General features: G+C 36.1%; 1 protein-coding gene across 3 annotated transcripts in view; it reads left to right on the forward strand.

Annotated features, from left to right (window-relative positions):
* The window catches only part of ARHGAP5 (Rho GTPase activating protein 5), a 72205-nt gene that overhangs the window by 17957 nt on the left and 29371 nt on the right, over positions 1–24877 (forward strand). The gene's annotated exons all lie outside the window — the stretch shown is intronic.

The raw sequence follows: 24877 nt of genomic DNA on the forward strand, positions 1-24877 counted from the left end.
TTGCTTATGTTATTGATACTACTTAATGCTTATTAACGAAGATAAAGCATTTATAGTCATTCCATTTTAAATTGCTTTTGTGCGTGTGTTATTTTTCCAATTTTGATCATAAGTCTACTTAATTATTTTGGTAACTCTTTGTTGTAATTTCAACTTAGAGAATAGTTGGCAGGAAGAGTAAAAGAAGCTTTTATATACCCTTTACTGAGATTTACCAGCTCTTTACGTTTTGCCCTGCTTCCTTGATCTGTTTGGTATGGGTATTTATTGCCGTGTGAGATTAAGTTGGAGATGTTGGACTCTTTTTACCATTAAATACTTTATTTCCTAAGAATAAGAACATTCTCTTTTTTTTTTTTTTTTTAAAGATTTTATTTTTATTTATTTGACAGAGATAGAGACAGCCAGCGAGAGAGGGAACACAAGCAGGGGGAGCGGGAGAGGAAGAAGCAGGCTCATAGCTGAAGAGCCTGATGTGGGGCTCGATCCCATAACGCCGGGATCACGCCCTGAGCTGAAGGCAGGCGCTTAACCGCTGTGCCACCCAGGCACCCCAAGAATAAGAACATTCTCTTAAATAACAACAGTACAGATGCCAAAATCAAGAAATTTGATGATACAGTATTATTATTTCATATGCAATCTGTGATCAAAAACATAGATTTTGAACATATTGAACATCTTTTTCATTAGTTTTCTTTCTAATTTTTCCTAGTTTTTATTTGGTTCCAACAATAGCGTATATGTATTTTTTATTTTTTCACCTAGTTCTATTTTTTCATATTGTCCATCGTGTTTCAGTTATACTTTTTGGTTATTGTTTTCCATTTAGCAAGTTATATTAAAACTGGGTGGTTAGGCTTCCAGGTTTTAAATTTTGCTATCATTTTTTATTGCAGTGGCCAGTTTGCGTAAAAGTTTATTCTTTTCAGTCATTTCTTTAGGATAAATGTACAGCAATAGAATCACTAAATTGAAGACAGGAGTATTTCGATGACTTGATATTTATTACTCTGCTTCCTTTAGTGTTAATTTCTTAACTGTGAGCACTGTGCAGGGAAGGAGTATGCCAAATTTGTGTTTATATTCTGAAATTTTAGCACAGCCTCTGATTCTGGTTAGTTTATTAATAATGTTCCCTTATTGAATTAAATCTCCTCACACCTGATTTGTCTTTTGTTGTCACTTAACTATACACATGGTCCCTGACTTAGGATGGTTCAATTTAGGATTTTTCAACTTTATGACGGTGCAAAAGCAATAACACATTCAGTAGAAATCATACTTAGGATTTTGAATTTTGATCTTTTCCTGGGCTAGGGTGATGCAGTACAATACTCTTTTGTGATGCAGGGCAATGGTAGTAAGCTGTACGTCCAGTCAGCCAGATGATCACAAGGGTAAACAATCGTTCTGTTTTTCACTTTCAGTACAGTATTCAGTAAATTACAAGATACTCAACACTTTATTAATAGCATAGGCTTGTGTTAGATGATTTTACGCACATGTAGGCTAATGTGTTTTGAGCACATTTAAGGTAAGCTAGGCTATAGTATGATCAGAATGTTAGGTGTATTAAGTACTTTTTTTATTTAATATTTTCAACTTAAAATGGGTTTATTGTATTGGGGTGTAACCCTATCATAAGTTCAGGAAGATAAGTATTTTATTGATTCTAAAATCCAGGGGTTTTTTGTTGGTTTTTTGTTTGTTTTATAGCTCCTAAATCTGGATGTGTCTAGTAATTGATGGCATATCTCAATTAACACAGGATTTTATTCTTTTTTTTATTGGTACCTAAACTAATGGTGGTGTTTACAATCACCTCATCTTAAAGTTACTGTCTACAGCAATTCATCTTTAATTTTTAATTTTATTCTACAGAGAAAAATGGGCCTAGATTCTCTTCCTCCACACTTGCAAATCATTCATATATTTGATTCCACTCAATCTTTTGTTTAATATACCTCTTTTCATTTGGTGTCTGTCTTTTCTTCATTTCCATTGAAGTGGTGAGTTGGCTTTGAGTCGTATTTATAATCTGCTTTTAGTTGCCTTAACTCAGTAGTTTCAACTGTCTTTTAGAGCTGTTTTAGAATTTCCTTGCATTTCTATAACACATTGCCTTAATTTTTGGATTCATGTATTGTATTTGAATTCTAAGAAAATTGGAGAAATTGTATTTTAGAGGCTTTTGTATCTATACGTAATTTTTAAATCAGTTGTCACATAAGTGTTTGGTTTCTGTACCTGTGGTCTAAAAAAGATAGACACAGATTACAGTGAAATTTCATAGATACAGTTTTGTGTCACAGTTAGATTTTATGACTTTGTATATATGTACAGTGAAATGCTTTAGCTCACTCCAAGGCTAACTTTATTATTATTTTTAATTTAATTTAATTTAAATTCAGTGAATTAACATACAGTGTATTATTAGTTTCAGAGGTAGAGGTCAGTGATTCATCAGTTGTATATAACATCCAGTGCTCATTACATCACATGCCCTCCTTAATACCCATTGCACAGTTATCCCATCCCCCCAGCAACCCTCAGTTTGTTGCTATGGTTAAGAGTCTTAATGGTTTGTCTCCCTCTCTGATTTAATCTTGTTTTATTTTTATTATATCACAGTTATCCATGGTATTTTTTTTTAAGCATTACAGAAAGGCTGGAGCACTTTAGTACAACTTAGTTTGCCTAAAAATTATTTTCATTTTGTCATCTGGACTTGAGTAATTGCCATCTCATGTTTCAGTTCAGTAAGCATTCATTAAAAACCAGCTAAACACTTAAAGTTTGTACAAAAAGCTGTTGAGGATATGAAGAGTTGAAGACATGCATCCCTTAAAGAGTTTAAATGGTAGTTTGAGACATCATACCTTGTGCTTGGGGCAGTGTTAAGAAAGTACTACTAGAGCAATTTAAGGGAGCATAGTGTAATTGCTAAGTGCACATGGTCTTGAGCCAGACTTTTAGGATTTGAATTCAGGCTCTGCCACTTACTAACTGTAAGTGCATAACCTCTCTGCACTTCCAACTAGGAAAATAGAGGTAATCATATTTCTTAGGACTGCTATGAGAAAACAGTTCATACTTATTTACAGCAGTGCCCGACATATTGATAAATTTGTTAAACAAAAAAGTATCTTCACTGTTTTGCGATAGTATTGTTTAAATATAAATATTAAAAGAATACAGGCAGAGAGATTGCCATAGAGTGTGTAGAGTTAACTTCAGAGAACTTCATGAAGAGAAAGGTGTAAATCACCACTTTTGGGTATTTTGACTGGCTTTGAAGAAGGAGAAAATATATATTAGGTGGGGAGAAACATTTGTACAGGGGCATAAAATTGTGACTAAAGTAAGGTGAGAGATGATAGGAAACTTCCCTTATTTCGGTATTGAGAAATAGCATTACATTTATAAAAATAAAAACTGAAGAGCTAGTTTGAATCCAAAAGCAGTTAGTTAAGCAAGGCCAGAGGAGCAAGGAAAGTTGTGTTGGACTTCAGGTGGAAGGGAAGAGATTGGTATCACATAGTCTAGATGAAAAGCTAATGTACATATACAGTTTTTTTTAATTTATTTTTTAATTTTTTTAACTGGGCTCCACACTGAGCATCAAGCTCAGCGTGAGGCTTGAACTCAAAACCCTAAGATAGAGACCTGAGCTGAGATGAAGAGTTGGACGCTTAACCGACTGAGCCACCCAGGTGCCCCCAGTTTATTTATTTATTTAATAATTTATTTTAAAGTAATCTCTATACTATATCCAGTGTGGAGCTCAAACTTAGAATCCCAAGATTAAGAGTCACATGCTCTACCAACTGAGCCAGCCATGTACCCCTGCATACTCAGTTTTAAAGTTATAGGGGTACAGAGACCAAATGAGAAATCAGTAAAGCTAGAAGTTGATTCTTTAAGACTAGAAAAATAGATAAACATCCTGCAAGATTGATCAGAAAAAAAGACAAAGCATAATTATTATTATTATTTTTTTAAAGATTTTATTTATTTATTTATTTGACAGAGATAGAGACAGCCAGCGAGAGAGGGAACACAAGCAGGGGGAGTGGGAGAGGAAGAAGCAGGCTCATAGCAGAGGAGCCCGATGGGGGGCTCGATCCCACAACACCGGGATCATGCCCTGAGCCGAAGGCAGACGCCCAACTGCTATGCCACCCAGGCGCCCCGACAAGGCATAATTAAATACTGAGAATGAAAAAGGGAACATAATTATAGATCAGATTAAAAAAAGAATAGAATACTGTCAACAACTTTATGTCAAGACATTTAGAAAGTATAAACAAAATTAACTCCTAAAAATATATAATTTACCTAGATAAGAAAGCTTTGAATAATCCTATAACTATTAAATAAGTTGTAATAGTTCTGTCTTGCGCAAAAATACCCTGCCCAGATCATTTGCCACAAGACTTTTCAAGGAACAGATTGTTTCAGTGTTCTACAAACTGTTCCACCAAATAGAAGGCAGAAGAATACGTTCTTTAATTCATTCTATGAAGTCCTCTAGTCTTAATTTCAGAACCAGACAAGGATGGTATAAGAAAGGAAAATTATAGTCCTGTTTTCCTTAGGAGTGTATATGGAAGAATCCTAAATAAAATACAGATCCGCAGACCCTTGACTGCAATTTTGAAATCCAACAACTTAATGAAAACGAAGTTGTTCTTTTTTTTTTTTTAAACTTTGCAGCATAATCTGATTTGACCTGTTCTTGATGGCAGAATCTGATTTGAGGCTATTTTGACCATTATTTATTTTATATAGAGAAATTTCTGTACAGTTCGCTGCAAAAATATTAGTGTATTTGAGTAGAGTGTACCTACCCACAATTTAATGGGGTTACATAATTGACATTTTTTGTACTGTACATTATGACTAATGTATAAAAATACCCAAATTCTAAAACCTGTTTTCCTCAAGGGTTTTAGATAAGTGATTTTAGCCATGTAATAGCAAAAAACATGCAACAATATATGAAATTAAGTGAAAACAAGTGAAATCTGCAAAAAATATCCTAAATGGGGGAAATGGATTCCTTTTCCAACCTGGAACAAGATAATGTACACACTATCACCACTTTATTCAGTATTATGTGGAGATGCGACTCAAAGGAAAAAATAAAAGCATGAATATTGGAATGGAGGAAACAAAATTGTCATTATTGGCTGATGTGATAATTTATAGTAAAAGCTAAAAAGAATCTACAAATAAATTATTAGTTGATAGAAGAGTTCGCAAAATAACTTGATATATATCAGTAACCAAAAGTCAATTGCATCTCTATATATCAGCAATAAACAACTAGTAAAAATAGCGAGGGTATCACTTAAAAAAGTATGGTAGATTATCCAGTGCCTGGGAGTTATTATAACTCCCAAACCACTGTGTAGAAAGGTAATAAGAGTATTGAAAGACAGTGAAAAAGATCTAAAGAAATAGGGAACTCTAGTGCCATCCTATCTATGAATGTGGTATATCATGAAGAAGTCACTGCTCTTCAGACTAATCTCTGGATTCAGTGTTTCATTCAAACTGTCAGGTTTTTAGGTAATTTCACACACTGATTCTATCCCATATATGGAAGAGTAAAGAGCCTAGAATAGGACACTTAGGAAAGGAAGTGGTGGAGTGGTGGTGATGGGTGTATGTGCTTATTTTATCAGATAATGTAAACCTTTGTCATGTAAGACTGGTATTGGCACAGAAATAGGCACACTGACCAATGGAATTGAATAGAGCACCTCAAAACATAGTCTTCTGGCTTGGAGCTGTTATTCCAACATAGTACCCATATGGGGCTGTTGCAGTGTAGCTAATCTGAATTGGGATATATGCTAGTCTAGAGAGTAAGGAATGGCCTCCCTGAGAAGTATCATTTTATGTCCGATCTGATGGGTTAATAGAACTTAACTAGGGGAATAGTTGGGTGGATGGAAGAATTATTTAGTGCTGAATAGAGTGTTCATATTGGAAAAGGGAATGTGGTATGTTCTTTAAAGAGGCCACTGTGGGTGGTCATTAATCTGATGAAGGTGCTGGCATGCTTTCTGTAAAGAGCCGGTTAGTAAGTATCCTAGGCTTTGCAGGTAATCAGCCTCTGTTATAACTGCTCATATCTGCTGTTGCAGTACCAAAGCAGCCATTGACAGTATGTAAACAGATTGAGTATGGCTGTTTTTAAAAATAAGGGAGCAGGCTGGATTGGGTCCCCAGGCCATAGTTTGCTGACCCTTGATCTATGGGAGAGAGTAGTTCAAAGAGAAATTTGAGAGTTGGGGCTAGATTTGGACCTTTATAGCATTGTTAGACATTTTTGTTATTTAGCTTTAGAGTAATTTGCAACTAGACAGTGGATGGATTTGAAATCGCTTTGTTTCAGTGTGGAGAACGGGTTAGGTTAAGTGATGGAAGACTAATTGGCATATTACAGTAGTCTAAATAAACCGTGATGAAGGCTTTGAGTAGTTGTAGTGGGGAGGGAGAATGGTGGCAGTGGAGAGAATGAGATGAATTTGAGAGTACTTAAAATCCCTAAGATACGAGGGAGAAGAGCGAGGATGGTGAATGAGATAGGAAAGATACCTTCTTGGCTTCTAGCTTATGCAGCTTCAACAGTGATGATGCTATTTATGATGTAGAACATTAGAAATTTGCCAGGTTTGGAGTTGGGGAGTGGGGATTAAAACTTTGGCTTTAGAATTCAAGTGGAGATGTCAATTTGGCAGTTAGATGCACCATTCCTCACAGGAGAGGTCTGAGCTGGAGATAACATATTTAGGGGACAATGAAGTAGAGATAGCAATAGATGAAATTGACCTGGGGGGAGGGTACAGAGGAATGCCTGTGAGCCTTGAGGAACTGCCAGTGTTGAATGGCCAAGTAGTAGAGGTGATCCTTAAGAACAGTAGGCGGAGAGTAATAGTAACACTTACTCTTTCTGAGCTTGATTCCTTCACTTGTAAATGAGTGATTATAATATTTGGAATTGGGATGGAAATCAGAATGTGTTTGAAATGCTTGCCATGTAGCAGTGCTTAATAAATGCTGTATAGTATGTATCAGGCCTGAAATATCCCCGTATACTCTGGCTGTATTTCACAACAGTTCTTTGTCCCATTATGCTGGATTAGTTTCTGGACTTATTTTTTAATTAAATACTCTTATGATTTCTGAACCTGAGTTTATGCATTTCTTTGCTTTTTTGCCCCCTCTGAGAGGAAAGCTCATTCTGTTTACCTTCATTCTTTGATTCTAAGATGGGAGCTATAGTCCAGGAATCTTTTCTCAGATTTCTTAACACCTGGAAAATCATAACTTTTGTGCCCTAGTGGCCTCTAAGGAAGGCTCGGGGTTCTGTTTCTCTTAAACTGGGCTTGTCATTCAAAGAAGGCTTTATGCTTGATTGCCCTTTATACTCCAAAATGAGTTTAGTATTAGAGATCCAAACCTCATATGACATTTCTTGATTGCAACCATAGGAATTATTTTGTTTAAATTGTACACATATAAATATTTCTACGTAAATGAAATCTCAAAAAATAACACTTGCCGCTACTGTACATGTTATTTTGATTTTCTGGTCTTACAGTGAAATGAAGAGGTGCTGGTTGTGACCTACTGAATTGAAAGTGCCTTAAGAGGAGGAACTGAATGAGAAATTTGAGTTGTATTCGCAAAATTGCCGTTTTTTAACACCCTCATTCAATGAAATGAGGTATAAGTGTGTTTAATCCAGTTTGGTTTCTCTTAAGTATCTATTTCAATGCTGTTATCTTGATTCAGACGGGAAATAGTAAAATACTTTGTAAATTTTATGGTGTTAGAGTAAGTTGGTAGTATGATGATTTTTCATTTTTAGCTTCTTTTAAAATCGTTTTCCTATCTTCCAGGTCCTGAATCTTTTCATTCTTTTATTTATATTAGCGACTACCAATTCCTATTTTCAAATGTTGCTTCCAGTCTGTATTCTTTTCTGTTTTACTGCTTCCTTCTTACTAAACCTCTCAGATATATCTTAGAAGATTCTACTGCTGTAGCCATTGTAACACGGTTTGGGGAAGAATACCAAAATACCTTCAAAACAAACTGTGAAGAGATAGATGTCTATATGTATAAATTGAGTCACAGAATGTTAATTTAATATTAGTAAATAGTGAATTGATACCCTAATACTAATTAGTGTGGTAGATCCTTTAGAATGTAATAAATCTTAGGTCTAGAATTATTTGACTTTCTGACTTCTAGAATCTTAGTCTTTATTAAGTAAAATACCTTTTAAAAATACTCCTACCCAAACAGTGGTGACCAATATTTTCTCTTGATCCATAATTGTTCATTCCAGATAGTAATGAGATACATGTCTGTATTGAATTATTGTTTGTCTATATCAAAATGCATAAGTTACAGGGTAAGTTTGCTTTTCATTTTTAGTGTATATTATTTAACCTCACAGTTATTTGATGGACTGTCAGTGTTCACATCTGGAAGAATTTTAATGAAGGCTGAATAAAGGTTGGATGCTAAAAAAGCTTATTGTAGAAAGAGCAATACTTGAGATCAGATACAGATAAGGGGTAGAGGTAGACTTTGTTTAATGAGCAAGGTCATTTAATAGTCTTGAACTGCTTGAAAGCTTCAGTTTTTTTTTTTTTTACCTATTCTGGGAGAGTACCTTGGTTAGATTTCTTGTCAGTTGACAGAGTATCCATTATATCTGTTATTGTCTTGCAGAATTTCCTTGGGGGAGAGTGTGGGTCACTCTTGTAAAGGCAGTATGTTCAGAAGAATGAGAAGGTTGCTGTCCCAGACTCTTCAATCAGCATGTTTTCCTATTTACCTTGAGTTGGGTTCTATATCCATTCCTAACCAGTGAACTCTGGCCAGGAAAATAGAGTTTATGGTACTGAATTCGGCCTGAGCCTTTATCCCTAGAGCTCTGGGTGGTTGCCTTTCCCCCAAATTGGGATGAAAACCATAATATCTGTTACAAGCAAGATTTATAATTAATCTTTATGGCCTGGTACATTATGTTCACTGTTGTCAGTTGAAGTCATTATGAGTATGTGGCTTTAGTTGTGGTGACAGAAGAACCATTTGTATGTTTTTTTTTTTTTTTTAAGTAATTACCATTTATTTTAACTTAAGGAAACTGTCATTTTATTCAGCGGGCATCTTACTGAATGTCCACTATGCCTGAGCACTGTTTAAAGCTAAGAATACAGAAATGAGGGGCGCCTGGGTGGCTCAGTCGTTAAGCGTCTGCCTTTGGCTCAGGGTGTGATCCTGGCATTCTGGGATCGAGCCCCCCATCAGGCTCCTCCACTGGGAGCCTGTTTCTTCCTCTCCCACTCCCCCTGCTTGTGGTCCCTCTCTCACTGGCTGTCTCTTTCTCTGTCAAATAAATACATAAAATCTTAAAAAAAAAATACAGAAGTGAATTGGTTGTGGGTTCTGCTGTCAAGGAATTCAGTCTAGTAAAATATGATTTTGTTGAAAATAAACATTTTATATTTTCAGCAAGATTTAGCAAAACTTCTGGCTCTTTCATATCTCTAATTTCATTTGGAAAGCATTTGGTGAGGTGTTCTTTAGTAACCATTTCACTTGCTTTCTTACTGGCTAATTGGCTAAATTGGTCTATGCCTGATTAGTTATATGGCATTTCTAAAATTTCTCATAAAGTTGGTGGCATTTCTGGTGTTGGGTATATCATTTTATGATATTATATGGGTGTGGATATATAAGGTGAGTATTTGTATATTACTATTCCTTTGAACTTGTTCTGTGCTGTCCATTTGACCATGATTTAGTACTTTTCAAATTCAGATTGAAATGTAACTAGATGGTCAGTTTTTAAGGTGTATTTATTTTACTCCTTTGTTCTAATGGGGCTTAATTTAAATGGCGTGCTTGTTTTCACTAATTTAAAAGCAAATGTAAATTTCTTTGCCATGGCTTTCTATTCAAACTTCTTTTCTTAGCTTTCATGTATTTTGAATGTTTAGCAAAAACTGGCACACAACAAATACTGAAATTACTTTTCTGTAGCACTTTAATTATAATTGTTAGAATATATTAATATATCAAGGAGTCACTTAACTGCTGTTACATAGAATATTCTTATTATAATTTGATACCAATGGACAATTGTTACTATACCAAGACTTATGGGTAATTTTATAGGGTCGTCAATTTTACGTACTCCAAAATTCGGCATACTGCAAATTGTCCCACTTTATCCTAGGAGAGTTATTTCTACAATAGGTATAGTTTTATGATTTCTAACTCTGTAATGTTTTCTTGTCATCCCAGCTGATGTTGTAAAAGAGTCCTCAAGTAAATTAGGCTTAATCTATGACTGCGAAAGGAGAAACCCCAGGACTGCTTTTTAGAAGTATTAATTTTCGTTTCCAATTTTTAGAACAAAATATAAGTGTGTGACAAAAGTGATCTTGTGATTGTATCTAACTTTGTCCAAACGGAAGTTACACCTTGAATACTTTGTACAAAGTAACAGTTTTGAGCTTCAGGGGAAGCATTCTTAGCCTTTGAAAGTTTGAGGAAAAGTCTGGGTATTTTCCTTGGAAAAATGAACACGCACAAAATTTTACTGGAGTTTTAAGGGTTTCATATACTTTCTAAAGCCGCCGACTCTAGCTTAAGAACCTCTTGATAATGAGGAAAGAGGAAGAGAAACTGAAGATTTTTTTCTTTCTCTCTTGATCCTCTGATTGGCAATCATTAGAGTAACAGAAAGTACTTAACAGATTAGTTATGAAGCAAAGGGAAAATCGGTGGTTTTAAGAATGAAGTACTGAATGTAACAGAAAATCCGTTTTCATGTGAATATACTTAAAAATATATATTTGGGGAAACTGGGAGGAAATCCACCCATTATTCATTGGAATAGCTAGATGTTTTGCTAGGACCCTCTCCGGATGATGACGTGTTTGTTTTTTGGTTGGTGAAGTTGTTAATGACATTAATAAAATACCTGTGAAGTAGATCATTTATGTTGAAATGCTTTATAGGGAGATGGCATCTTAGAGATGAATCAGTGCTAGAACTAGTTTGTCTGTTAGTTTGTACAAGAACCCAGACCACATTTATTTACCCTCAGTTACTGTCTCTTCCCTCTTTTCACCTAGTGTTAGCTTAAAGGGTGTGGAAGAGTCTTCACACCATCCCTGATTTCCAAAGTGTGGACTCTCAGTCAGTACCTATAGCTTTTACAGACTTCTTTAAAAAGGATTAAGTAAACCTTGTTGGAGTCCTGGCTCCCATTAAAGCCTTCTTTCTTACACGGATATAAGTATGTGCTCCGATGTTATTCCTGTCATCTAGAGTAATTGCTTTGTAGTAGTTTTATCGCTTTGTAGTTTAGTAAGTTTTTTCTTACTCCACTATAAGCTGAGGGCAGTTACGATTATCATTCATCTTTGTGTTCCCTACAGTAATGTTTCTCAACCTTGAGTTATGTATTGACTTTTTTTAAAGTTAAAATTCTCAGACTTCCCAGAAATCCATCTGTAGTTATCTCCCAAACTTGAGTTCTTTGTCCTTGTTTTTATTAGCCTAGCACAATCATTCTCAACCAGGGTCACTTTTGCCCTCCAGGGAACATCTGGCAATGTCTGGAAACACTTTTGGCTGTCACAACTAGGGTAGGGAGTAGCTACTGGTAGCTAGCTCCTGGGTAGAAGCCAGGGTTTCTGCTAAACATCTTAGCAATTCATAGGTGATCTCCCACAACAAAGAATTACACAGCGCAGAGTGTCAGTAATACTGAAGTTGAGAAATCCTGTGTAACAGAATATGGTCTTTAGGGAAATTCCTGTGAGATTCTAGAAGTCAGTCATACAAGACATGTTTGTGCCTGCTCATTATGAAAGACAGGATTTTCCTCATAGGTCATAGCATTTACTTCCCTCTGCATATCATGATTGGATGAGAATGTGTTTTCAGGAAGGAGCTACTGTGGGCCAAAGCTACATGCTGTTTATTGCTGTTTATCTTACGTGGCTGATCTTTATTCTGCTCTAAAGTACGTTGATACATTTCATTGTCACAGTCTTAAAGTTGTCATAACTTCTTATTTGGATTATTGTGATGATCTTTTTTTAAAGTAGTAATTTTAATGTGAGATAATTGTAGATCGGCATGCTGTTGTAAAATAATGCCAAAAGATCCCAATATGCCCTTTGCCCAGTTTCCCACAAATGTAACATCTTGCAGAACTGTAGTACAATATCACAGCCAGCGTATTGATGTTAACACAATTCACAGATCTTAACTTAGATTTCCCCAGTTTTACTTGTACTCATTTGTGTTGTGTGTGCATGTATTTAGTTCTATTCAGTTATTCACATGGGTAGGTTTATGTATTGACCACTACAAGATGCAAAACAGTTCTGTGACCAACAGATCTCTTCTGTTGTCTTTTTATAAGCCACACTCTCCTCTTTCTTCACTCCCATTCATAACTCCTGGCAACCACTAATTTGGTTTCCATTTGTCATTTCATAATTTTGGCAGTTCTAGAATGTTATATACCATATGAAACTTTGAGTTTGACTTTTTTTTTTTTCAGCATAATTTCCTTGAGATTCAGTCAAGTTGTTGCCATAAAGCATTAGTTTGTCCCTTTTTTTGTTGAGTAATATTTTATGTTGTAGATATACCACAGTTATTTAACCTGTTGAAGGGCATCTGTTGTTTCTATTTTGGGGCTATTATGAATGAAGGACCTATGAACCATAAAGTACAGATTTTTTTATATAAATACAAGTTTTCATTTCTCTGGGATAAATGCCCAAGAGTGCAATTACTGGGTCATTTGGTATTTTCATATTTAGTGTTATTAGAAACTGCCAAACTGTTTTCCAGATTGGGTATACCATTTTAGATTCCCACTAGGAATGTGTGATGGATCGTTTCTCCATAGCTTCACTAGCATAGGTGGTGCAGTAACTTAAGTTTTTGTGTCTCCTGTTTACTCTTGCTTCCAACTATTCTTCTGTGCTGCTTTCTGAGGGATAATATTAAAATAAAGTACCTAATCTCTCTCCCTGTAAAATATATTTTGTAGCCCCTGTATAAAGTTCGGATTTCTTAGGGACCTACCTAAACTCATTGGCAATGTGGCCCTTACATACCTCTCTGCCCACATTATTCATTCCTGCACATTACAGGTGTATTGAAATAGATGTAAAATAGATGCAAAATAGTAGCAGTCTGAGAGCTGTTGTGACAGTTAAGATTATACATGTAATATGACCAAGTACCTAATATACAGTAAGCAGTAAATGCAGTTTCTAGTGATTCTTGAGTGCTTATGCTGACGTATGGTAGGCATCCAAGTGTGTAGATGAATAAGTACAGACCAGATTCTTTCTAAATTTCTGAAATATCCCTGACCTCATCTCTTCCTTTTTAAGTTCTAACTTTTGAAGTCTGAAGTTAAGCCGTGCATTCAATTATTTTGACACGTAATCACGTACTATTTCTATACGTGCTGTTAATTAAATGACAGGTAGTGAGATTTTTTTCCTCCATAATGTATTTCTTGAGAACATTAACATTACTTCCACTGATTTTTGTATTGTGCACAATATCTAGCGTGATGCTATGCAAATAGTGCTCAGTTCTTACGCACTATTGGAAGTACATCACTGAACACTGGCAGATAGTCCAAGATGGCAGAGGAGTAGGAGACCTTAGTTTTCATCTGGTACCAGGAATTTAGCGAGATAGCTATCCAGTCATTCTGAACACCTGTGAACTCAACTGGAGATCTAAGAAAAGAATAGCTGCAACTCTATAATAGCAAGACCACTTTCTGTAAGAATGACAAGATGGAAAAACTCACCTCAAAGAGAACAAGAAGCAGTACTGACTGCCAGGGACCTAATCAGAATGGATACAAGTAAAATGTCAGAACTAGAGTTCAGAATAATGATTATAAAGGTACTAGCTGGGCTTGAAAAAAAGCATAGAAGACACTTAGAGAATCCCTTTCTGGAGAAATAAAAGAATTGAAACCTAATGAAGTTGAAATAAAAGGCTGTTAATGAAATGCAATAAAAAATGGAGGCTATAACTCCTAGGGTAAATGAGACAGAAGAGAGAATTAGTGATACAGAAGACAAAATGATGGAGAATAAAGAAGCTGAGAAAAAGAGAGAGAAACAACTACTAGATCATAGGGGAAGAATTCAAGAGATAAGTGATACATGAAGTGAAACAATATTAGAATAAGTGGGATCCCAGAAGAAGAGGAAAGGAGGGGGCAGAAGGTATGTTGGAGTGAATTATAGCAGAGAACTTCCCTAATCTAGGGAAGGAAACAGGCATTTAAATCCAGGAGGCACAGAGAACCCGCCCCTCAAAATCAATAAAAATAGGTCAGCACCCTGAAATAGACATTGTGTATACTGAAACTTGCGAATCTCAGAGACAAAGAGAAAATCCTGAAAGCAGCTCAGGACAAGAGGTGCGTAACCTACAAGGGTAGAAACATTAGACTGGCAGAAGATCTAGCCACAGAGACCTGGCAGGCCAGAAAGGACTGGCATAATATATTCAGGGTGCTAGATGAGGAGAATATGCAGCCAAGAATACTTTATCCAGCTACGATGTCATTCAAAATAGGAGGAAAGTTAAAAAGGTTCCAGCCCTGTAAGAAATACTAAAAGGGATCCTTTAAGCGAAGAGAGAGCCCAAAAGTAACAGACTAGAAAGGAACAGAGACAATATACAGAAACAGTCACTTACCAGGTAATACAATGGCACTAAATTCCTATCTTTCAGTAGTTACTCTGAATGTAAATGGGCTAAATGCCCCAATCAAAAGACACAGGGTATCATCAGACTGTATAAAAAAGTAAGACCCATCGATCAGCTGTCTACAAGAGACTCATTTTAGACCCAAAGACACTTCCAGATTTAAAGTGAGAGGGTGGAAAGCCATTTATCATGCCAGTGGACATCAACAGAAAGCTGGGGTGGCAATTCTTATATCAGACAAATTAGATTTTAAACCAAAGACTGTAATAAGAGATGAGGAAGGACACCATATCATAATTAAAGGGTCTATCCAACCAGAAGATGTAACAATTGTAAATATTTATGCCCCTAACATGGGAGTGCAATTATATAAGCCAATTAATAATGAAATTAAAGAAACACATCTATAATAATACAATAATAGTAGGGGACTTTAACACCCTCCTCACTGCAGTAGACAGATCATCTAAGCAGAAGATCAGCAAGGAAACAAGGGCTTTGAATGACACACTGGACTAGATGGACTTCACAGATATGTTCAGAACATTCCATCCCAAAGCAAGAGAATAGACATTCTTCTCGAGTGCACATGAAACATTCTCCAGAATAGATCACATCCTGGGTCACAAATCAGGTCTCAGCTGGTACCAAAAGATTGTGATCATTCCCTGCATATTTCTGGACCACAATACTTTGAAACTGGAACTCAATCACAAGAGGAAATTTGGAAAGAACTCAAATACATGGAAGCTAAGGAGCATCCTACTAAAGAATAGATGGGTCAACCAGGAAAATAAAGAAGAATTTTAAAAATTCATGGAAACAAATGAAAACACAACTGTCCAAAACTTTTGGGATGGAGTAAAGGCAGTCCAAAGAGGGAAGTATATAGCAGTAAAAGCCTTTCTCAAGAAACAAAAAGGTTTCAAATACACAACCTAACTTTACACCTAAAGGAGCTGGGGAAAGAACAGCAAATAAAGCCTAAACCCAGCAGGAGAAGAGAAATAAGATTGGAGCAGAAATCAATGAAATACATGGAAGAAATACAAACAATTATAACAACATATTATGGGCAAGTATTTGCCAACAAATTAGGCAGTCTAGAAGAAATGGATGCATTCCTAGAGATGTATAAACTACCAAAACTGGAACAGGAAGAAATAGAAAACCTGAACAGACCCATAACCAGCAAGGAAATTGAAGCAGTAATCAAAAATCTCCCAACAAAAAAGAGTCCAGGGCCAGATGGCCTCCCAGGGGAATTCTACCAAACATTTAAAGAATTAATACCTATTATTCTGAAGCTGTTTCAAAAAATCGAAATGGAAGGAAAACTTCCAGACCCTTTCTGTGAGGCCAGCATTACCTTGATCCCAAAATCAGACAAAGACCCCACCAAAGAGGAGAGTTACAGACCAATATCCCTGATGAACTTGGATGCCAAAATCTCACCAAGATACTAGCCAGTAGGATCCAACAGTACATGAAAAGGGTTATTCACCATGACCAAGTGGGATTTATTCCTGGGCTGCAAGGGTGGTTCAATATCAGCAAATTGATCTGTGTGATACCCTACATTAATAAAAGAGAGGACAAGAACTGTATGATCCTCTCAATAGATGAAGAGCAGAAAAAGCATTTGACAAAGTACAGCATCCTTTCCTGATTAGAACTCTTCACAGTGTAGGGATAGAGGGAACTTACCTCAATATCATAAAAGCCATATACAGAAAGCTCAGAGCGAGTATCATTCTCATTGGGGAAAAACTGAGAGCTTTTCTCCTAAGGTCAGGAACACGGCAGGGATGTCAGCTCTCACCGCTTCAACATAGTACTAGAAGTCAGACAACAAAAAGAAATAAAAGGCATCCGAATTGGAAAGAAGAGGTCAGACTCACTCTTCGCAGATAACTTGATATTCTGTGGAAAACCCAAAAGACTCTGCCCCAAAATTGCTGGAACTCATACAGGAATTCGGCAAAGTGGCAGGATGCACAGAAATCAATGCACAGAAATCAGTTGCATTTCTGTATACTGACAGTGAAACAGAAGAAAGGGATTATAAGGAGTTGATCCCATTTACATTTGCACCCAGAACCATAAGATACCTAGGAATAAACCTGACCAAAAAGGCAAAGGATCTGTACTCAGAAAACTAGGCAACACTCATGAAAGAAATAGAGGAAGACACAAAGAAATGAAAGAATGGTCCATGCTCATGGATTGGAAGAAATATATTAAAATGTCTATGCTAGAGCAGTCTATACATTCAATGCAGTCCCTATCAAAATACCATCAACTTTTTTCATAGAGCCGGAACAAATAATACTAAAATTTTACATGGAACCGGAGAAGACCCCAAATAGCCAAAGGAATGTTGAAAAAGAAAACCAAAGCTGGTGGCATCACAATTCCGGACTTCAAGCTCTATTACAAAGCTGTAATCATCAAGACAGTATGATTGATACTGGCAGAAAAACAGACACATTGATCAGTGGAACAGAATAGAGAACCCAGAAGCAGACCCTTAACTCTGTGGTCAACTAATCTTCGACAAAGGAGGAAAGAATACCCAATGGAAAAAAGACAGTCTTCAGCAAATACTGTTGGGAAAATTGGACAGCCACATGCAGAAGAATGAAACTGGACCATTTCCTTATACCATACACAAAAATAGACTCAAAATGGATGAAAGACCTAAATGTGAGACAGGAATCCATCAAAGTCCTAGATGAGAACACAGGCAGCAACCTCTTTGACCGCGGCTGCAGCAGCTTCTTACTAGACACATCTCCAAAGGCAAAAATGAACTATTGGGGCTTTGTCGAGATAAAAGGCTTTTGCCCAGCAGTGGAAACAGTCGACAAAACCAAAAGACAGCCGACAGAGAGGGAGAAGATACTTTGCAAATGACATATCAGATAAAAGGCTCGTATCCAAAAAATTTTTTTTTGAAAATTTCTCTATTTTTTTTGTTGTTGTAGTGTTCCATGATTCGTATCCAAACTATAAAGAACTTACCAAACTCAACTCCCAAAGAACAAATAAATGCAAACAAGAAATGGGCAGAAGACGTGAACAGATACTTCTCCAAAGAAGACATCCAAATGGTCAACAGACATATGAAAAGTGTTCAGATCACTCGGCATCAGGGAAATACAAATCAAAACCACAATGAGATACCACGTCACACCAGTCAGAATGGCTAAAATTAAGTCAGGAAACGACAGATGTTAGCAGGGATGCAGAAAAAGGGGAACCCTCCTACGCTGTTGGTGAGAAAGCAAGCAGGTGCAGCCGCTCTGGAAAACAGTATGGAGGTTCCTCAAAAAGTTGAAAATAGCGCTACCCTATGATCCAGCAGTTCCCCTACTGGGTATTTACCCCAAAGATACAAAAGTAGTAATCCGAAAGGGCACTCGCACCCTGATGTTTATAGCAGCAATGTCCACAATGTTCACAATAGCCGAACTATGGAAAGAGCCCAGATGTCAATGATGTCCAGATGAATGCATAAAGAAGATGTAGTACGTGCGCACCCATGTGTATATGTGTGTATATATACACAGTGGAATATTATGCAGTCATTTAAAAAAATGAAATCTTGCCATTTGCTATGACATGGATGGAACTAGAGGGTACTGTGCTAAGCGAAATAAATCAGAGAAAGACAATTATGTGATCTCACTCGTGGGATTTAAGAAACAAAACAGGATCATAGGGGATGAGAGGGAAAAATAAAACAAGATGAAATCAGGGAGGGAGACAAACCATAAGAGACTCTTAACTATGGGAAATAGGGTTGCTGGAGGGGAAGGGGGATGGTGCGTTAATTGGTGATGTACAGTAAGGAGGGCATGTGATATAATGAGCACTGGGAATTATATAACTGATGAATCACTGACCTCTACCTCTGAAACTAATAATACATTATATGTTAATTAATTGAATTTAAATTAAAAAAGAAAGTACAGCACCTTATATCCAAATGAATTCACATAGAGTTGGCTCTTTAATTTTTCTTGTAATTTTATGATGTGTAATCATTATTTTGTATGAATCCTGATTTTATTAGGTTTGGATGCTTAAGTTTAGGTATACCTATATAGTGACTCCTGTAGTAGGAAGAATTTGGTATAATGAAACTTTCCATAGACAGGTAAATAAACCAACAAATGGTACTTTGTGTATTTATTAACCGAAATCTTATATGGTAAAGCCCTTCTATGGTTCCTGTAATTTTGTGTGCTTCTGTCAGTGTTTACTGAACATCTGTTTATCGTGTGCTAGGTACTTTGCCAGTACAGGTGCCAAGAAAGGGAAAAGTGGACAGTTTCTACATAATATTTTGGAAGTCATTCCAGTAGGGCTGCTTATGCAGTTGCTGTGGAGAGTAAGGGAAGAGGGAAAATCAAGATCAACTCCTAGATTTATGGTCTAAGCAACTGGGTAGATTTACTGAGATAGTGAAGACAAGGGGGTAAGCTTTCAGACCAGAGAAAATCAAGACATCTATTTTGTGCTTTTAAGGTTATGTTTAAAATACCTATGTCAAGGTCCCAATGAAAGTATAAAAGTTAGGTGTATGAATCTGGTACTTAGAAAAAGAGGCATCAGGATTTAAAACTAGGGATTAGATAAATTCACCTAAGGATATAGAGTATAGTGAGAGAAGAATGGAGGGCTCACAACCGAGTTTGGGTAAACCAGGAAGAGTTGTTGGCAGGTGAAACTGAAAAAGGAATCCTTTGAGCAAAGAGTAATGAAATGGGAGCCAAGAGAGCAAGTGGTTAAGGAAGTAGTTGTCAGGAGACAATGTTTCTAGAGAAATCAAGAAGGGTGAAGAGAAATGTTTCTTTTTAATTTGATAGTGTAGAAGTATCTGATCTTGACAAGCAGTTAAATAGAATGGAAGAGAAAGCCCTGATGGAAGTAGATTGAAGAGTGAACTAGATGTGAAAAGTAGATAGTAGATGTAGATGGCACCTCCAAGAAGTTTTGCTACAAAAGGGAGCAAGACAGCTGAAACTAATATATAACATCGTATGTTGATTAACTGGAATTAGACTAAAAACTTAAAATAAAAACTTAAAAAGCCAAGGGGGGGGGAAGCAAGAATTGGGGTAGTAGCTAGAGGTCAGCGTGGGGTTAGAGGAGGGTTTTCAAGTTTGTTTTTAAAGATGACAAGTATCAGTATTGAATTTAAATTAAAAATTAATGTCACAGGAGACAAGGAATAGAGAATAGGGTAACTGTATAGTTCAAAGCATTTTCCGTGAAGGCAACTCCAATTTAACATTGCTCTTTAAAAAAAAAAAAAAAAAGTCATTACATTTCCTATCCTTTTATTTTCAACTCTCAGGAATCCCTTTGTTTAAATGGGATCTGTTTAGTTGAGCTTTTTGTTTTTTAACATTTTATTTATGAGAGAGAGGAGAGAGTGATCAAGAGCACAAGCAGGAGGAGAGGGAGAAGCATGCTCCCAACCTGGCAGGGATTCCCAACTCAGGGCTGGGTCCCAGGACCCTGAGATCATGACTTGAGCCAAAGGCAGACGCTCTGTCAGTTAAGCCACCCAGGCACCCCTAGTTGGGTTTAGTTTTGTACCAAGTCTGAGAATCTTCTTTAGTTGATCTTACTCCATTTATATTTATTTTTGTAACTATCAGTTTGCTTTTGTCTTGTTCCTTATTTTTATTCCACTTCAGGTGGGGGGAAAAATGTAAGAAAGTAAAAGAAAAAAGAAGAAACTGTTAGTTTGTGTGCTGTTTATTTTTTGTCATTAAATATGTATTGAACCTCTGTTTCAGTTTATCATTCTTATCTCTCCCAGTAGTCTGTCATGATACTCTGTTATGCATTAGCATAATTACACGATCTCTTATTTTTTTCCCCCTTCTCTTTTAGGGTATATTGAGGCCTTTGATTTTGGCCTCTTACCAAATTATTTTTACATTTTGTAGCTTGAGCCACAAAATTGTAGAATCTGTTTTATTATATAGCCATTCCACTGTAATTTAAGATTAGTTCTATGTGTAACTATATAAAAATGTTCATTCTTTCTTCCATAGCACAAATTCTCCACATAAAAGCTTTTTATTATTTTATTTCATCACGTGTTTCTTTTCAGGGGTTTGTGCTGTTATTTAAATAATATTACATATTTGAGAACTTTAAAAAAATTTATAGTTGATTGTTAACGCACATCCGAATTGACATACTAGCTAAGAATTCTTGACAATTCTTTTCCCGTGAATATCCCTATAGATGAGTCTTCTGACTTCCCAGTTTTCCTGAAAACTTTAAAGCTAGCCTGATGTATTCCCTCTACTGTTGTTCTTTATTTCTTCTGCCTGGATGCTTCTAAGATTCTTTGAAACTTACTGAGTTGAATATGGTATGTCTGTAACTTGATGGTTCACTCCTATTTGATATCTTCCTAGTACATGATGAGATCATTTAATCTACATATTGGTGTTATTTCAAGAGACCTCAAATCCTTTTGTACTTTGCTCTTTTTTACAGGCAGTATTTCAGATCTTTGGAGTATGTTGATGAACAAAGCAGATAAAAATCCCTTTCCTTTTGTGAAGCTTAAATTGTAGTAGGGGACACCAAGTAATAATAACAGTAATAATAATACATAGAGAATGTAGTGTTATAGATAGAAACAGCAGTAAAGAGGATTGGGAATACTGGACAGGAGCTAGAAGACAGGGATTAAGATTACAGTTGTTAATAGGGTAGTCACTGTAGGCTTCATTGAAATGGTAAAGAGAACAGCCAGTATTAAAAAAAACTCTTAAGTCAGAAGCATGCCTGGCATGTTAAAACAGCAAGTAAGCCATATGGCTGGAGAAAGGAGTAAATGATGAAGAAAGTAGAGGGAAATGAAGTCGGAATACAAAGAGCAGACTCCAAGGCATGCTGGCTGTATAGTATATGGCCTTGTAGGCTGCTATTTAGGCAGCCACTATCATTTTGGCAGTTCTGTTGAGAATGGTCTGAGGGGACAGTGGTAAAACCAGGGGGGAATGGATTGAGCAGTTGATGTAATAATCTAGATGTATGAAATGATAGCGTTAAGAAGTAGTTAGATTCTATATCTAATACATTTGCTTGGCAATTGGAAGTAGGGTATGAGAGAAAAAGGGGAATCAAAGATAACTCCCAAGATTTTTAGCCTGAGGTACTAAAGGATCGAATTGTCAGCATCTGAGATGGATAAGGCTGCAGTTGTGGAACATTTTAAGGAAATCATCAGTTTAGTTTTGCACATGTTAAGAAAGAGATCTTTCTTAGACACTGAAGTGAAAATAAGATGTCCAGTAGAATGTTTCAAATGAATCTAGAGTTCAGGTGAAAAAGCTGAGCTGGAAGTATTTGGGTTATCAGCAGATGGATAACAATATGAAGAGGGTGGGTATAGATGTTAAGAAAAAAAGATGGTCAGGGACTGAGGCCTGGGGTTTTCACAGAATTACAAGGACGGCTAAGAGGGACCAGCAGAGAAGACATAGTAAGGGGAGAGTGAGTGAGGTAATATAAGTGCTGTTCTCAAAGTCCAGTGAAGAGAGTGACTGCTGAAAGATCAAGTAAAGATGAAAGTTGGGAACGAACTGTTGCAAAACAATCAATTGGTGACCTTAATAAGAACAGATTAATGGAATGATGAGGATGATAGACTAATTTGAGTACATATAAGAGGGAATTAAAAACATCTAATATATATGACTTTTGCAGTATTTGCAAAAGGAAATAGCATTATGGGGCAAATAGCTAAGGAAAGGAGAATTGAGACTCTTTAAAATGGAAGCAAAAGTATTTTTTGGAATGTGTCATAGGAATGATACAGTAAAGGGGAACTCTGATATCTTCTTCACTTTATTCTGATCTTCACAGTTACATGGAGTCTTTTATTGAAGAGCTTTTCATTTCTTTAATGGGTTTTTTCCCTCTAGTTTCTTTACATTTTGCTTCCTTTTGTCTCATTTTTCGATTTTTTCCCCCTCCAAGAATCTTATCTTAAATTTAAGAGAATTAGAAAATACCAAGTTTTCTTGTTTCCTGTATTGGCTCTTTGAAAGCCTCCTTACCTGCTTTTTTTCTTCAGTTGGTTGCGAAAGAAGCAGTTGAGGTATGTTTTTTAAATGTTATTGATTACAGTATTTATTTGAGGATGTTGCTTAGATTCCCTCCTTTGTTGTATTGCTGATATTACTGGAGTGGTAGGGCAGTTTCTAGAAAGAGCTATTTACATACCTTTTCCTGATCCTGTTTTCTTATACTAAATGATAGTTGAATGTCTGCTGAACACTTAATTGATAACACTGTATACATTATTTGTGAATGGAATGTTTATTTTACTGTGGGTATTCATTCGTAGCTCACATGACATGAGATTTGCCTGAGTGGCCAGAAAAATAAGACTGAGCATTTGCATTTAAGCAGAAATAAAGATAGTGTGACTGTAGTATGAATCAAAAGTTGGGTTATAAATCAGATGTTTTCCTGCTGGCATAATTATTTAATTGGGGGCTGCCGTTTCTGACAGTGCTTCTTCAAAAGTTATGGAAATAATTACCAAATAACTATACTCCTCATCCTTTTCTTGCATTTCAGAGACTCTTGATGGCATTTTATAGCGGTTTTAATCATTTAACCTTACTTTAACTTACAAAATTCATTTTGAATTGGTATAAATGTATAGCTATAGATCAGCAACTCTTAACTAAGGGATGTATATCAGAATTATGTAGAGTTTTTCAAAATTCACATATTTGAAAGAACTCCCTGAATTCTGATGATTAAGACCTATCATTAGAAAAAAAGAATTATATACATTTTTATTCATCATAAAAACTAGTATAGGAATGTCTAATCCAAAACCTTATCTGCATAGAATATTTTTTTATATCAGTGCCAGTTAGTAGAAAAATTAGTAAAATCACATAACTTCTTCGTTTTTTTTCCTCCTAATATATATGAATTATAACCTGAGCTGTCAGGGCAGTTCTTTGTTAGTAAATTATCCCTTTAGAGTTTGCCAGAAATTCCATGCTACAAGACACTTAGCCTTTCATTACCTTACATTACTAGCCCTGAATCTTGGTATAACCACAGAATTAAATAATTTGCCCTTGTAATTTTATAGACCTTGGAGGATGTTCCCTGAGCATAAGCCAGAGAATCTACCTTATTTTGTTTCCTTGTCTTCACCCTCCCAATTTTAGTCAAGTATTAATTGCTTACTAGATAAAGTTTACACTTCATTTTTTTTCTTCTTTCCTATGATCCCAAGGATAAGGGTGGAATGTTTTCAGAGTCATCTGAGAGTTTAGATTGGTTCCTAAAAGGCAGTATTAAAAAGAGGATTTCTTAAGAGTTGACTAGAACATTTAGGACCAGCTAGCTTACTTTTCTTGTAACTGTGTTCTTCAGGTGGCAAAGATCTATTAAGATCTTTTTATCATTTGTTTCTGTTGCTTCTGTCATAGGCCAACATTCCTCTTTTAAATTTATCTTCCGAAGTGTAATCTCTTTCATTGCTATATTATCTCTTTAAACAAAATACATCCATCTTTGCCATAGTTTTCAGTTTTCTAATCAAATTTTGCACCTGGTAGTTTGCAGGCTAGAAAGCACCTTAATGTTCCTGAGAAGGAGGACTCAGCCACTGTCCTACCTAAGTGTTTTCATTTCCACTTCCTTTCATGTTGTTCTGTTTTGGTGGTGGTGGTAGTGGAAGGATTATTTAAGGAGTAAGGATCCACACTACTTGGCTTCGTGTGTTTAGGTTTTGAGCCAGATCAAACATTCCAGTGCTTTGTTGGCAACATTCCAGATACCTAGTTATATTATATGTGATCTGTACATATCAGGGTTGTATATAATCCATATCCTTGAGATATAGTACATGAGGATATAGAAATTGGATTTCATGAGCTCCGGAAGTTTGCTAGGTGGAGCAGCCTGAAGTCGAAATGAAGGAAGGACTTAGGTAATTATTCAAGATAGCCAGAGACTTGGAAGAATACATTGGGGAATCCATCCAAAGGAA

The sequence above is a fragment of the Ursus americanus genome, chromosome 35 (genome assembly GCF_024610735.1).
Source record: "Ursus americanus isolate L20-20 chromosome 35, mUrsAme1.1.p, whole genome shotgun sequence".
Taxonomy (NCBI): domain Eukaryota; kingdom Metazoa; phylum Chordata; class Mammalia; order Carnivora; family Ursidae; genus Ursus; species Ursus americanus.